The sequence below is a fragment of the Diadema setosum genome, chromosome 4 (assembly GCF_964275005.1).
Source record: "Diadema setosum chromosome 4, eeDiaSeto1, whole genome shotgun sequence".
NCBI classification, from domain to species: domain Eukaryota; kingdom Metazoa; phylum Echinodermata; class Echinoidea; order Diadematoida; family Diadematidae; genus Diadema; species Diadema setosum.
The window spans coordinates 24,201,687-24,219,530 of NC_092688.1; the positions used below are offsets into that span (position 1 = coordinate 24,201,687).

The following is a 17,844-nucleotide window of genomic DNA, read 5'->3' on the forward strand; positions in this document are numbered from 1 at the left end:
TGAAAATGGAAAACGCCAAAGGACGCACTTGTCCGCAGCATCGGTAACTGCCCGTAAATGTCCGTAAGCGATCGTAAGTGTTGTGATACGTTAACTTGCGAATAATTTCGGATACTTACAGTGGACGGGAATAAACGCAAATGGACGGGAGGTAAACTTATTTGCGGATAGTCTGCGTCCAAGCTACGGATCGTTACGTTCAGTTACTGATAGTTACGTTTAATTACGGTTACTTGAGTAAGTCTGCATCCGTGGAGTCCCTCTGCGAAATAATGAACATTTCAAAAATTTCGCAGGCTTGGCGCCGTCATTTTGCGTTTCTTTACGGATTAGTTACGGACAGTTACGCCTACATACGACCCTGCGGATGCCTGCGTCCACGCTGCGTCCCCCTGCGTCCACTTATCCGTATCTATCCGCGGCGGACGTAACCCATCGTAAGGCACTGTGTGACTGGGGCATTACGTAGACACACGAACGCGCTCACACACAACACACATACGTAGGGCCTACTTAGCCCACGAACACCAAACCCCTCAGATACTCATGCAGGCACAAAACTGCGCCCACAAACACGCACCATCACATACCCTTTGATATACACATAAGCTACAATAATACCACATAAACACGTACGCATACAGGCACACGTATACACACAGACAAACAAACCACTACCACTATACAACCACCACACATGCAGAGTTTCTACATATTATATTATTATACTCCAAACACACACACACACACACACACAGACAACTATACGGAAACTCATACACAAGTCACTTATTGTACGCACCTACAAATCATACACAGCACATACCATGCAGCTCACAACAAACACACACACACACACACACACACGCATAACTTACCAGTCATACCAATCCCACCAAAGCTTCACACCGGAGCAACCACCCCGAGCCCGGGGCGACAATCTTCGCAACCAAATTTTTTGCCATCATAGATTGTCGCCATCGAGGTCAAAAATTGGGAACTGCACAAGCGTCACGGATTGTCGCCAGACGACAATCCGTGACGGGGGCGACAATCCGTGACGCCAACTCCGTCAAGGATTGTCGCCCCGAGCCGGGGGCGACAATCCGTGTCGCAACAAGGCAGCTTTTTCTTCTTCTTTTTTTCATTTCGGATGAAATACAAAGCTTCGGAATAACGAACATCACCGTTCATCCAGGCCAACCCCTGTTCTGCAAATTGCCATCAACAAAAATGAGAGATCCTTTAATAGCAAATGATACAAAATAACATGCGTCATTCTCTAGACATTAGTTTTGTAGAAAACATGAAATAGCCTATACCTGGTTATGCTCCTACAACAATGTTTTCTTTCAATATCCACAAATTATTCAGTTATATAGTCGGTGTATACAATTTCCATCGTATCTACAATCTTTCAATGCGGAGGGTTGTTATTGGTTAATAGACACCATAGTTATCATGTTAATAATTATGTATATGACATATATTATATGCATGTCCATTGGCAAAAAAACAAACAAACACAAAAACGCATGATGCTTTCAATGGGAGATGGAAAATGTTTAATTGATAATTTCGCACAAGACGCTTGAAGTACCCTTTATATCGTGTTTTCACCTTTTTCTATGAAAATGTATCTCCTCTGTTTATCAAATCATTCACTTTCTAAATAGGTTATGATTGTTCAATTCACACTTTATTATGTATTATGACTGTCTCATTTCAAAGGTTAGATTTTACATTTTTATACTACAATGTATAAGAAAAGTGAAAATTCATCCTGGCCTCCTTTTTTTGGCGTTATGCATATTTATATTGTAATAGCAAATTTCATCCTCATAACGAACCACCCTAAGTTGCAACACCTTTTGTTTTTCACTTTCTTTTTCCGCGTCAATTTTGGTTTCGAGTTATCGCTGATCGGAACAGCGAATTGAATTCATCGTTGTTGCTGTTAAACTTCATATAATGTTGATTACATGCTCACCTCGGCATTTCACTCTGACAGCCATGTTGGAGGAACACTCAGGGGTTGGGCAATCCCGTAAACGCTGAAATCTGTATGAATCTGTGCATTGATGACGTAGATTTTTTTTTTTTTTAACTGGTCAATTGTTCGGTCAAGTCGTATATCATGAAGCAAAAACTTCGACACAATAATATGTGAAAAACACTGTATAGAAAGGATAAATACTATTTTAAGATTATTAAAATAAAATAACAATAATTGAAACATCATTCATACAAAAATGCAATGACTAATTATCTGTCCATTGCCAATATTTGTGAAATCTATATGTGCGAAATGATTACCTTTTGGACCTTAACCTGCTTTCTATTCCCTTCATCATTTCGGAGTATTGGATTTAGAAAATTACGTAAATCATGCAGGCCTAATCATATCTTTTCGGTTTTGTTTTGTTTTTCCTTCATTTGACACGAAATAAAACCTCTTGTTTTTCTTAATTGTAATGTTGCCAAACAGTCAAGCGTTGTGCTTATTATTGGCAATCGTTCTGTATGCAAATTATTAACGTGTTACTCTTTATATTATACTAGAGATGTATTGTATAATTGATGAAAATGACGAAAATTGTTGAAAGTATACTACCGGTATTTTGTACTTTGTTAATGAAATTGCAGAAAGTTGATGTATTTGAAAAAAAAATGGCATACAGAGAATAAATAAATCAAAATCAAATCAAATCAAAAACATCCAACAGAATTTGTCCTTGCCCTTGGGTATATGTAACTTTAAAATTCATGTTCTGCTGTACTAGCAAGATCTGAGGAATTTTCTTCATTTGGGGGCTTTTGTCAAACCAGGTCTCGAATAATCATTTGAAACATTAACCCGTTTAGGACGTGTCCCGAGTATACTCGGGCTGACGTTTTCCAGGCTGTGGACTGGTCCCGAGTATACTCGGGTGAGAGAGTGAAATGAATACGCATTTTTAAACTTAGAATTTCACCAACAATACGATACCTATGTTGAAAATGATTTATATTTTGTGGGACTACATACATCAAAGTTGCCATCTGTGAACATTTTGTGATGATTGGTCATATCTTATGTCTATAAACAAGCAAAATATTGACAAACATGAGTGCAACTTTCACGACATTCAGACCTTCGCAACGGTTGGGAAACTGACCAATGACGAGCGACCAGCCGCACGCTCTGGCGATCTCATTTGCATCGGTATGCAAATTGTCACACTCAAGTGAAAAGCGTGCGTGCGGCGGTCAAGACCGTTGCGTGCACGCACCTACCTTATTAGCACACATTTACATGATAAAGTATTGTAGCATACTACTTCGTGTTATATCAGGAATGCAATGTCGTACTTATGGATCTTCTATGAAAGCCATCTCGGCATGACAACCTGCTTATATTGGCATGAAATGTTGGCCTTCTTCTTCCGCTGCCGAGTCCTGGGATTTGCCAAAACTCGGCGAATTGAATAAATTCAAAAGTAAATCTTTTGCGTGTCCCTGCATGCATGTGATGTGTGTGAATGTTTTTGTGTATGTTTGTTATCATGACAGCGATGTTACTTGTAGTTGTTTGAAGAGTTTTACCGTCATGAATAATATTCTGATTATGTTATAAAATTGTTTTTAAAAAAAGAAACCACTTGGCCAAGAACAAACCGAGTAGGGGATGTACTGCATACAAACAACGCAGTCGATTGTGCTACTTCATCGAAGTCGTAAATTCATATAAATTGAATAGACCAGGTGGCCAGAGTATCAGGTTACATTGTACCTCCTTGAATAGACAGGATGTTGATACAAAAACATTCCTCAGATGCACGCGTAGACGCCATCTGAAAAGTCGGGGATTATGAGCATAATAGAGAAGTTCAAAGGCCGATTACAGACAGTCTCTTTTTTCTGCATCGGTCCATAGAATGCATTATAGTGATGTGCTTCGTATGTATTACGTAACCACTTTTACGGACCCCAATGATTTTATGGTTGTTGGGAAGCGAATGTGCAAGTTCTCATGTGGTTGTAACCAACATATATGTATAGAATTTAAACTTCGACAACGAAATACGCTGCAATAAAGTAAACAAGACATATGGCATTTTTTTTTCTCTCATACGCTTAGCATTCGCCAAAAAAATGTAGATATAATTATGATGTTCGGTATGATGTTTGCAGCATTTCAAAGAAGCAGTCAAAATAAAATAATATCCCATATTTCGATGATACCGACGATGGTGATGTCGACTGTTTAGTCTTTTTTGTTCTAGTTCTGTATGAATTCCTCATAATATGCTAATATTCGGCTATAGTCGCTCTGTCAATTACTTATACATTTAGAAGTCTGAGGTGTTTTCAGTCCACTTCTTTCGTGAGTTCACGAGTCAATTTTTTTTTTTCGATCATTGAGTTCAATCCATTTAAAATCAGTCAAATATGACAACTTATACCGAAAAAAAAAAACGATTTTTCTTTTTTTTTCTTTGTAGAAAGCGCTCCAAATTTGCGAAGTGGTGATTCAATTTTGCGAGAGACGGAGATGTGATAACCACATCGCTTCAATTGAACACTTTGTTTAGGAGCAAGGTATTTCGGGCAATAAAAACATGAAATTAATGTTCTTGTCTTATCTCATGTTTATCGATGTAATCAAATTTTTTCATGTTGCTATTGAAGTAATTTATGCACTTATCGTGCCTGTGTATTTTTTATGTCTACGTATATCTCTGCATTTAGGTATGCCTACATTCATTCATTCCATTAGACTTCGTGAAATCGCATTGAAGCATTTTCATATTCATAAACGATTGCAGCAAATGCTCGTTTCTTTTATAGGCCTACATTATGCTTATTGAATGAGATTGTTAGTACTTCATTTTTGTTTTTGTCTTTTATCGGGGGATGACTGGTATACACAATAAAAAAATATTGATATACACTCATGACATAAGAGAAGATCATTTCAGCAAAATTAGCCGTCTATTATGAGATATCAAAGAATGCCGGGCGAAATGTCGTTTATTTCAACAAAAATATCGTCTTTTCCTTATTTTCTGAAGTGATGTAATAATTGTAGGTCTTCAAGCCTGTGTGGCTAGTGCTTGCCATACTTCCATGATCATGTCGGCTTCTTCTACAGCTGCCGGATGGCCAACCTTTTTTGTTGCTAAATTGAATGAATTTCTCCGTCGAACTCGGGAATGCTCACCTGCGACCCTGTTTGAAAAGACGATCTCTCATATTGAGACGAATTTGAATTCTCAATGGACATTCTAATTTGAATTGTGTTAAGGCTACGTAATTTGAAGTGATAGGATATAGTGAAAGGAAACTGAGATTGAATGAACATCTTCATTGCGCGATCTTTTTTTTTTTTTAGGCGCTTTTGAATTACCTAACTGTGAAATTAGAAGACAAACGTACACACACACACACACACACACACACACACACACAAATGACTGCAAAATCTTTGCATAATGTTGAACCATTTTGAACACTCGAATATGTCGTTTTGCTCTTCCTTTGTAATACATTTGCCTCGATTAGTGCTGCTTCGATTTATCTCATTGCATCTCATTACTTTCCTTTCCAGCTATCCACTTCTTCATTCCCATCATCTACAATTAATTGTTTAGATTGAATATCCCCATTGATGGTGGCGATCACCTTTCCAGGATACTTTGCCCGTATTATTATATATAATCTCATAAGATATCACCATAACACAGATTATAGACAAACCTAGCCGTGTGTAATATTTCATTTCGTTTGCAAAAGTGTGTTCAGATTACCGTCCATGGAACTAAATTTAGAAGACCAGCCTATTTTTTTATCTCTTTATCTCTCAATCTTTCTTCTTATCGCATAGACTCCGATGTTTCGTTTGCAGACCGGAAGAGCTCATAAATGCTCAATCAACTGACTTGAATAGGTGTTATATATAAATATATATATATATATATAGCAATAATCTATCCCGTTTGCTGATGATTATTATATCACTGTGTGACATTTAATTTCAAGTGATGTGCAGTGAACAATACCTTCCCGCCATTACGGTAGAGTTGTAAGGGAATCATGATTGCACATAAAATTTGCAACATACAACCCGACAGTAAACTTACAAATGCGCTCGTTGATCTCCTTTATTCATCTCATGGAAACCTAAGTCATATAATTATGGTCGAAATCTGGAGGCAGTCATGATGGATAATTTCACAAAGCAAACGTCTTTATACAAAAAATGCATGGAGTTCGCAGGTTTAGTCACCATTAGCTGTCAAAGATTGCAAGAAAGATGCAACGATTTATCTGAATATTGAACATCCCATCAGGCTCTTGTCAACATTATGAAAATTGTTGAAACAAAACCAAGAAACAAACTCAAATGGAAGATTGGTTTGAGAAACTCAACTTCGATGTTGCTTGAAGCTTTTTTCTCTCTCTCTCTCATACTTATGAATGACAGCGTGATTATGTTATAAGATCGTTCAAAAAATCTACTCGGCCAACGAACCAAATAGAGGATATTCTGTATAATAGTCATCATTTTCATACAATGCAAGAGCCGATATTGCCACTATGGGGTCTTACAATTATATTCATCATGGTGAAACACAGCGTAACATGTGCGCGTGTTATAGGCAAGAACACTTTGAATAGACCAGGTGGCCAGAGTATCAGGTTACATCGTACCTCCTTGAATAGACAGGATGTTGATACAAAAACATTCCTAAGACGCACTCGTAGACGCCATCCGAAAAGTCGGGGATTATGAGCATAATAAAGAAGTTCAAAGGCCGATTACAGACAGTCTCTTTATTCTGCACCGGTCCATAGAATGCATTATAGTGATGTGCTTCGTATGTATTACGTAACCGCTTTTACGGACCCCAATGATTTTATGGTTGTTGAAAATCCAATGTGCAAGTTCTCATGTACTTGTTACGAACATGTATTACAGAATTTAAACCTCGACAATGACATACGCTGCAATAAAGCGAGAAACAAGACATACGGCAGAAGTTGTCTTTTTTCTCTCTCTCTCTCTCTCATACGCTTAGAATTCACAAATAAAAATTATGATGTTCAGTATTTGATGTTTGCAGTATTTCAAAGAGGCAGTCAAAATAAAATTACATCCAATATTACGACGATACCGACAATGGTGATGTTGACTGTTTAGTCTTTTTTGGTTCTAGTTTTGTATGAATTCTTCATAATATGCTAATTTTCGGCTATAGTCGCTCTGTCAATTACTTATACGTTTAGAAGTCTGGGTTTTTCAGTCCATCTCTTTCGGAAGTTCACAAGTCAAATGATTTCGCGATCATTGAGTTATAATGGTTTTAGCAACACACTACCGTTTTGTAGCTCAATCGATTTATAATCAGTAGAATATGGTAACTCATGCCTAAACAAAAAAAAAAAAAAAACAACTTTTTTATGTAAATTTGTAGAAAGCACTCCAAATTTGCGAAGTGATGATTCAGTTTTGCGAGAGACGGAGATGTGATAACCCGTCGCTTCAATTGAACACTCTACTTTGTTTAGGAGCAAGGAATTTCGAGCAATAAAAGCATGAAATGTTCTTGTCCATCTCATATATTGATGTGATCAAATGTTTTCATGCTGCTATTGAAGTGGTTTATGCACTTATCGTGGCTGCGTATTTTTTATAAAAATTGCATTATACATCTCTGTATTTACGTAGACCTACTTGCATTCATTCCTTCAGACTTCGTGAAATCGCATTGAAGCATTTTCATATTCATAAACGATTGCAGCAAATGCTCGTTTCCTTTATACATTATGCTTATTGAATGAGAATAGTACTTCGTTTTCTGTCTTTTACCGGGCGATGACTCGTATACACAATAAAACAAAACAATATTGATTTACACTCATGACATAAGAGAAGATCATTTCAGCAAAATTAACCGTCTGTTATGAGAGATCGAAGAATGTCGGGAGAAATGTCGTTTATTTCAACAAACATATCATCTTTTCGTTATTTTCTGAAGTGATGTAATGATTTTAGACCTTCAAGCTTGTGTGACATGTGCTCGCCGTTCTCCCATGGTCATGTCGTCTTCTTCTATCAGCTGGCGGGTGGTCAACCTTTTTGTTTCTAATATGAATGAACTTCTCCGACGAACTCGGAAATGCTCACCTGCGACCCTGTCTGAAAAGATATTCTCTCACATTGATGCGAATCTGAATTCTCGATGGGAATTCTAATTTGAATTGTGCTAATGCTACATTTTTTGAAGTGATAGGACATAGTGAAAGGCAAACGAGGTTAAATGAACATCTTCATGGCGCGGTCTTTTTTTCTTTTTTTTTTTTTTTGTTGGCTATTTTGAATTACGTAACTACGAAATTGGAAGGCAAACGTACACAAAAAATGACTGCAAAATCTTTGCATAATGTTGTACCCTTTTGCCCTTTTTTGCCGTTTTGCTCTTCCTTTGTAATACATTTGTCTCAATTAGTGTTCCTTCATTTTATCTCATTACATCTCATCACTTTCCTTTCCAGCTATCCCCTTCTTCATTCCCATATACAAACGTGTAGATTGAATATTATCATTGATGGTGATGATCGCTTCTCCAAGATACTCTGCCCATAAAATTTATATATGTATGTATGTATATATATATATATATATACATATGTATATATACAGATATATATATATACAGATATATATATATATATATATATATACATATGTATATATATATACAGATATATATATATACAGATATATATATATATACATATGTATTATATAAAACGTAGAAAGATATTACCAAAACACAGGTTGTAGGCAAACCTCATCTTGTATAGTTTTACATTACGTTTGAAAAATCTTTTCAGATTATCTACCGTCAATCAAACAAAATTTAGATGACCAGCCTATTTTTCTCTCCTTTTTCTCTTCTCATCGTATAAACTGCCCTGTTTCATCTGAAGAGCTCATACATGTTCTGTCAACTGGCTTAAACAGGACCGGTGTTTTATTCTTAGTTTTTTTTTTTCTATGTAAGAAATAACGATACTCATTTAGGTTGGTGATTACTTTTTATAATAATTAAATATATGTCTTGTATCACTGTGAGAAATCTCATTTCACTTGATACATAGTGAATAATTAAATCATTATCTTCCCGACATTACGTCGAAGTTGTAAAGGAACTTGTAAGATCGCACGGAAAAATAGCAGCATCAAACCCCGATAATAAACTCACAAATCGACTCGGTGATATCTTGTATGCATCCAATGAAAACCTATTATAAGTCGCATGATCGAAATTTGTAGGTAGTCACGATTGATAATTTCGGGAAGCAAACTTCTTTATACAGACTTCTTCAGAGGATGGCAGGTATCGCGCAAGCGTGGATTATGCATTTTTATTCGTCTCAAAGAAAGTTAGAAAGATGCAAAGATTTGTTTGAATATTGAACATATTCCAGGCTCTTGTCATTTTTATGGGAATTACTGAAACAGAACCAAGAAATAAACTCAAGTGGACGTTATTCTATTACGAAATTCGACTTTGATAAATCAGTATCACCAATTCTACTTGTAATATTACATCGTTGATGGTTTGCCTAGTGTTGAAATAAAGCCACGTGCTTCTGTTACAGACACGCGAGCTTTGTATTTGGATACAAGTAGCGGGGACAAACAAGGTGTAACAGATTTTCAAATGTTGTATACAATGAATAAACTTCCTTCTGTTTCCAAAATTCATTGACTAGCTATGGTAAGGAATTTTGTGAACAACAGGAAGTCAAGAGTGGGTTCGTGTGCCTTTGATATCGCCACAATACGAGATTTACTTGGCGTGTCTTACAGTCGTGTAAATGGAAATACGCAAGCCTGTACACAATCCTCCGATCGATCGCTTTTCATTGAAAGACTTTGAAGGCTTGTGATCAACGGATTACAGTTTCCATAAAAGATTGCCTCCATGAATCAGTAAATTCAAGACAATTATGTAGTAGAAATTTGCGACACCCTCGACATAGCCTGGTGCCCAATAATAAAAGACGCTATTCATTTGAGTTGACGAGGGAACGTAAATTGACGATCGTATAGTACGTGAAGTTCAAACCGCGCGCGCGAACCCAGATAGCGAAGGGAAGCGACATTATTATTCATGAGCGGTCGTTATTCATCCAATCAGAAAGCGGATTCCTACACCGCATACACGGCAATTTGATGATTGGGTAAAGCGGGACCGTAAGTCACACCCCCTTAGTAACCCTCGGTTCGGGCTCGATTTTGGAAAACCTGTCCGTCTGTGGGGGTGTTCGCTCGCCAAAGCAAACCGTCCTAAACGGGTTAATTCTATTTGTATTGAACTTCTTCTACAATTTATGTCGTCGATCATTAATTCGGTTATTCTGTTTTGTTTTTTGTTTTTTTTTTGTTAGGTTTGTTGGTTTCTGGTTTCTTTTAAATTGATAATACGTAATGATTGTACATTATGTTCATTCAAATACTAGTAGACATATAACAGAGCACTTACCTTGAGATGAGCATGATACGCGTTGAGTTCTGGTTCGTGTTGCCAAGCTTGGCGTAGGCTCAGGCGAATACTCCTCTGCCGCTGGGAAGCCTAGTTCTCCATACACCAATTCGGCAGCTTTTGCGGTAAATCCTTCATAACAGGCATAGCTGCCTGACTCCAGGACCTTTAAGCCCTCCAGAGGAGAGGCCCCGTTAACCAGTTGCACATAGGGCATTTCTTGGGAGTGAATATCACAAATATGTTAATATGCATTGATGTGGAACGCTCATCGTACTTTCATATGCAGTAAATTTTTAGCATTTTGTTCCAAATCTAATCGGTGTTGAAAAGAGAATCGGAACTTACAGCAGTATGCATTTCTTAGCAATGAAATCAGTTTCCTTGCATTGCTATGCTAAACGAGATAATCTACTTAGTTTTCAGATGCACTCTAAGAAATAAAACAAAAAAGTAAAGATATACTTCAATCGATTTCCAACTGAACAAAAAACTTTGGCAACCTCCCATCAGAATTACCGATTTCATATAGCCAAAATAACACCAAAGCATCACACCAAAACTATAGCGTCATATTGACATTTGACGTATTTGATGATTAATGATGCCCGTGACATAGTGTTACCCGTCACCGTCACCCTTTGAAATACATCATCATTCTCCAGTAATTTTGGTAATTATATCGCCTCGGATTTCCCAGTGGACGAGGGTGTCATAATTCAGGAACATATCTCATGCAGGTGGTGGAAGTGTGAAAAGTGATATTTTCCTTTCTATAAAAATCATCGAGAGGAAATTGAATTTTTCTAACCATTGTTTCTCTCTTTGTCTCTTATTTCTCCTTTTTTTTTAAGAAAAGGAAACATGTCCGCATTCCAAATTTTCCAATATTATATCTTGGGGATTTCGCTTTGATTTAATTTGAGAAAAGATACACAAAGACGTTCTGAAGGCCAAAATGATAGCACCACTGTCATCGCGATGTCATGAGATTTACCACCCAAAAAAAAAAAACCGACAAAAAAGAAACAAAAAATAAAAATAAAAACGTAAACCCTCCTGGACTCACCCAGAGCAGGCAATGTAAATGTGACAATCGTTCGCACCGCACATCTCTATACGTATTGCCGGACGAGTTGCAAAAAACCCGTATTTGAACAGTGGAAATGTATTGTATTACTGACTTCGGTGATGCTCTTTGTACTAAAGTATATTCATATACATTATATCTTAGGAAGAATGATTATGAGTCATCTCAACTACAAGATCACAATCAACATATTGTGCATATGGGGAAGAGGCTTGACTGTTTTCACGTTTGTCTTTAAAACTGTTGCGCGATAAAGAGAAAGATGGTAGTCATTTTTTTTCGCATTGTCACTTTTAATATACCGACTCTCATTTTTGCCAAATGAGTGGTGTTCGTTGCCCGAAGTGAAAAAAAAAAAACTCCAAAGTTCTTATTTCCCCACTATGAAGGCATACTTATGATAAAAGAAAAACAAACAAAACCTGCCAACTCACAAAATGTACCTTCCAAATAGGAAGAAAAATCTGAAAGCATAATATTGTATAACAAGCGATTAAATACTTACCATCGTAACAAATCACAGTCATCTTGAAATTCGCAGGATATATATATATGACCCTGCACCTCAAAACAAACAAAAAGTCGCCAGACATGAATTTTTAGTTTAGACAATATTCTGAAAGAGCAGACTTTAAGCTTTAAAATGATGTATAACTCAAATCAAATGGACTCTCCTAACCTATCTAAATATGAAGTACTGAAGTACTGAAGTACAGTGTCTATTCAAGCGCTTAATCTTTACCAAACCGTGCTGGCTGTGCCATGAATGGGACAAAAAACAGGAAGTAAACCATCAGAGTAACAACAATGAAGGGATTATCAGCTTAAACTGAAATTAAGCATGCCTCCTTAACACATTCTGTCCATAATCAATGCCAACTTTCAAAGCAGTAGCACTATCCTTTCAAAAGTTATTAGAGTTGAAAGTGAAGAGTGTGGACAAGGTTTTTCAGAAATGAAAAAGGGATTCTAAAGACACACCTAATCACACTATTCTACCAAAAATGTTAAACTGCTAGAAAAACACACTTTCCTGCCCATTTTATGATACCAAATTTTAGCATAATGTAAAAGAAGACCCGCTCTTTCAGAAAATATGAAAAAGTCAAGTTCGGCTAGGTTGACCCATTTCACTTATTTTCAGTCCTCACGCAAAATCATTGTGTGCGACTTTATGTTCGTTTTGAGGTGCACGGTCACATATTTATATACCATATAGTTAGCTTCGTCTTATGGCTCAGCGATAAAACGGACGAAGACGGGGAACCGCTTAAAGCAAGAGTGCTGAACGTTTTGTTTGCTACTTCATCTAATATTTGGAATCCCAGCACTCTGTTATTGAGAGACTCAATTTCAGTGAGAATTCGCCTTCCAGTAGGTGCATGTACAACCCAACCATCGCCGTTGGTGACGCAGTCTTTGGTACGCCACAAATCACGCTCTACAGGTCGTTCCATACAGGTCAGAGATAGATCTGTGAGATAACAAGAGGACGGAGTGCGTTTTATGTCACATTGCGTCTGAAAAGAAATAGTCTCATAATTTCATATTACAAAGTTGGAGTTGGAGTTGGAGAGTGGAATAACCTCATTCAGTAATTTGTGTGTTCCCTGACAGTTCCAGATGAACATATTTCCCTGTCTTATTTGTGTTTGAATATTCATTTTTCATTCGAGAGGGTTGTAAAGGTACAGACAGCCAGTCAATTAACCCGCTAAATTTTAGGTTAATCACATAAACATTCACTATCAAAACCACAGTGAGTTTTGATTTACACAAAGTAAATGATGACGCAATGCACATTGATGAACGCGTAAATTATTTGGAGTTTCTTTTCGGAAAACAAACGTTTTATGTTGCTTTTCTTCTATAAGCATTGTAAACTTTTGTCAGTTTTGAGATATAGAGTCATATATTATGACACATATTGTAATAAGTAAGCTACAGTAAACGGGGCGACAATTAAACTCTTAGAAATCCCTGCTTTTTTACAAAAATCAAGAAGTTATGTCAGAAATGCATGTGCAGATTTCATATCACGAAAGCATTAGGTAACCATCGTTATCATAATCGATATCAAGAAATCGTCCTAACAGGTGTAAGTAGAGTTTGTAAATATACCACTTATTGCCACAAAAGACGTGCAACGATTTATGCACATTAAAACATGACAGTACTTGTAACGACCGTAATAATGATGGTGAGAATAAAATAAACTGGGTGGACAATGATAAGAAAGACAAAAAAAAAAAAAAAAACGTACAATTTTCAGCTGCCAAAGCGAGAGACGGATAGCTATAGATGAAACTAGCAAATAGCAATGCTAGCGCCGCCATTTTTCATTTGGCTTTCGGAACTGCAGCAGTCGTCAACCAACTGTTTAGAAACCAAGTCCCAGCAATATGCAAGATATCTCTGAAAGCAAGAAGCCAGACCAAAGTTCTTCCAATAAAAAGCATACGCCGAGCCCTGTCTTTTTTACGGATTGATAAAAGCTGTATGAACCACCTCTTGAGCTGTTATGGAATGGACGATCACACGGATTATGGGGGGGGGGGGGGAGGTGTGACTCATTGCTTGTGCTTTCGTATATATTATAGAGAAATTTCTTCGAAGCAGATTTGAATAAAGGCCCACTTAGTGCTGTCAGTCATTCCTTGAATGCGTGTGAAAGACATCGCCATTTCTCAACAAATATTCGACTACTTCAATTTTAGTTTCATATCCGTGTACAAAAATTGGCTTTAAGAACAATGGCAGGGTAGTCCTTAAGGTGCCCAAGAGTAGCCACCTCTCCTCCATACTTTCATTACAGTAAACTGATATCGTTTTCGGTTTGCAGTAGTAGTTGGATGAGAATCACTTCATTGCTGTGATATTGATGAAAATCAGTACATCTTTTTTTTTTTTTTTTTTGAGTAGTGATTAATGATGAGCCAAACTCTGCCTTACCAGGCTGATGCTTACACTTTGCCTTTGATAATTGAGGTTGGCATTAGGCATTACATCTACGACTAATTGTTATGTCAACGCAGCACAATTATTAATATAATATTCAAGTATGAAAGTCTGTTAAAAATATTTCGTTTGGACATCTTATGCTATTTTCCTGTCCAGTTTTCGGTAATTATTACGTTCTGTTGTAAATGTATTATTGATTGATTTTACAAAAGTCCACACCCCGTTAATGTGTTTTGCCATTTCAGTGAATGAGGCTGTGCATTACACTTATATGTTACACTTCCCCTTTCTGTACAAGGACACATTGACATTGCATACTTCTGAGAAAGCTACTGATGTGTGTGTTTATTTGTAATTGCAGAATTGCATAACTGATTCTAAACTTGTTAGATAAACACTCACTTGAATATCACCACTTTGGTCTCTGGATTACTAAGTGTGATGAAACTGATCAACTGTCATTTATGTTTATAAAATCTATAGTCAGGTGGTAGTTTTTTTTTTTCACTTTGTCTCCCGCTACAAATTAAATTTGTTACGATCGCCAGTGCTGATTTTAGATTAACAAACATTTCGGAAAAAAGGAACAGGTGGGACTTGAACCTGACATACACTGCTTTCCGGGCAGCAACACTACCACTGCCGTCAGTGACACGATGAACATGGAACAAACACCAGAGCTCCGAAACTCCGACATTATTATATTAAGTAGTCCAAAGTGGACAAGGCATATCAACTGAAACACACACACACACACACACACACACACACACACACACACACACACGATATTATTCAGAAGGTTGAAGATTCAGGTGAGAGTTTCTTCACTTTCTGAAGTGAAGAAATTCGAGCCTAAACCTTCAACTCTGTGAACAATATCGTTCTTTCATTTAAAATCTACATGTGTATTCCTCTGTGTCACGATGAAGCGGTTGTCGTTTAGAAACTATCATAGACATCACAACTTACTGCGGCACAATATCGAAGGGGCTATCAATGAATCACATATTGTTTAAACCTTTTAACCCCTTTTAGCACAGGGTCTATGCAAGCGTTTAATCTTCACCAAGCCGTGCTACCTGTGCAATAAATGAGACAAAGAACAGGTTTGAAACACCGGTTTAACAACAATGAAGGGATTATATGATTGAGCTGAAATTGGGCATGTTCTATCAACATATTCTTTCCATAATAAATGCCAACTTTCACAGCAGTAGTATCATCCTTTCTAAAGTTATTAGAGTTGAAAGTGAAGAGTGTGTACACGGTTTTTAAAGAAATGAAAGGGGGACTATAAAGACACATCTTATCACACTATTCTAAAAAAAAAACAGTGTTCAAGATTAACTGCTAAAAGACACACTTTTTTGTTCATTTTATGATCTCAAACTTTAGTATAATGTAAAAGAAGACTTGCTCTTTCAGATATATAAAAGCCAAGATTGACCATATTGCCCCTTTTCACCTATTTTTAGTCCTCACACAAATTCAGTGCGTGCGACTCTTTGTTCGTTTTGTGGTGCATGGTCACATTATGATAATAATCACACCTTCCTCTCCTGTGAAAAGGGGATGGGCGGATTCATAATGATTTTATTTCAAACTCCCGGGTGAACAGGGGGAAAATGGTAAAGCCTGACTCTGGTTATGCTTATAACTTTGTGTTTGAGTAGTGTTGGAGAGTAGGTATAAATCACATCATCACATGTCGACGATTATATGTGACCGTGCACCTCAAAACGAACATAAATTCGCACACAAACATTTTGCGTGAGGACTGAAAATAAGTGAAATGGGTCAACCTAGCCGAACTTGACTTTTTCATATTTTCTGAAAGAGCGGGTCTTCTTTTACATTATGCTAAAATTTGGTATCATAAAACGGGCAGGAAAGTGTGTTTTTTAGCAGTTTATCTCGAACATTTTTTGGTAGAATAGTGTGATTAGGTGTGTCTTTAGAATCCCTTTTTCATTTCTGAAAAACCTTGTCCACACTCTTCACTTTCAACTCTAATAATTTTTGAAATGATAGTGCTGCTGCTTTGAAAGTTGGCGTTAATTATGGATAGAATGTGTTAATGAGGCATGCTTAATTTCAGTTCAATTTGATAATCCCTTCATTGTTGTTACTCTGGTGGTTTACTTCCTGTTTTTTGTCCCATTCATCGCACTGCCAGCACGGTTTGATAAAGATTAAACGCTTGAATAGACACTGTACTTCAGAGCCTCTTTTCTCAGTTCACACTTTTCCTGAGTTTGTACTTTCTTTCCAATATTTAGATAGGTTAACTGACGGTCCCAAGGATTTCGTTATAACGAGAGCCCACTGTATATGTAAAACCCCGGATGCTCGTAATATGCTCTAATATCGCCCGCTGAACTCCCGACCCTGCAAAATAACAACTGTAATTGCCTCGCAAAACTACCTCGTATAGGTAATAATAACCTTTATTGGGATAATTGAACATTGTAAATGATTTAGTTTCATGGCAGAATTTATTCTGAAAAAAAAAAATCTCAATCATTCTCTATAATTTTCACAAACTTGTAAACTGTGACTCGCGTGACAACCCTAAGAAATCTTTGCGTGACTCGTGTGACATTATGGTTCTGGTGTTTTTCACGATGAAGGGGTTTACAAATGGAAGCCTTGTTTCCTGGTATGATTGAGGACTCTAAGGTCCTCATTATATATCAACTACAGTTCATACAATCTACTAATTTTCAAGTAATCTGAAATTTAGACATATTTTTGTGACACATTTGAGGGTGTTTTTCAATCTAAAATATTGTCAAGCTCATTACATATAAATGAACAAACCAATTTGATGTGGTAAAATGGGTATAAAATACGACCTTATGTGAAGAAAACATTGTGAATGTACAGATAATAGAAAATGTCTTGAATAGTGAAATTTAAAGAAGTACTAAAGAGGCATATCTTTTGTAGCTCGGCTGTTTGAACGTGAAAAGCAGTGAAAAATCAGATTCAAACCCTTTGAACATATACCTGGCCAAAATTAAATCATCTTTCTTAATTAACATATTTTGAATCACTTCAGATTTCAATGACAGAAACACTAAATTTTCGTATTTTTTTGAACGATCAATGGAGCATTGTGAGATTATGACATGGTTAGCTCACTCATTTGCATATTCCTTATCCGATGTACAAGAACTGTTTTGCATAAATTAGCAAAACCTCCAAATCTCATAACTTCCTTATTTTTCTTCCAATTTCGGTCAAACTTTT

At 36.8% G+C, this 17,844-nt stretch overlaps 1 pseudogene; it reads right to left on the reverse strand.

The window, feature by feature from the left end:
* LOC140227733 (uncharacterized) overlaps nucleotides 1–12,155 on the reverse strand; it is a 36,397-nt pseudogene extending 24,242 nt beyond the window's left edge.
* Nucleotides 12,156–17,844: the final 5,689 nt, after the last annotated feature.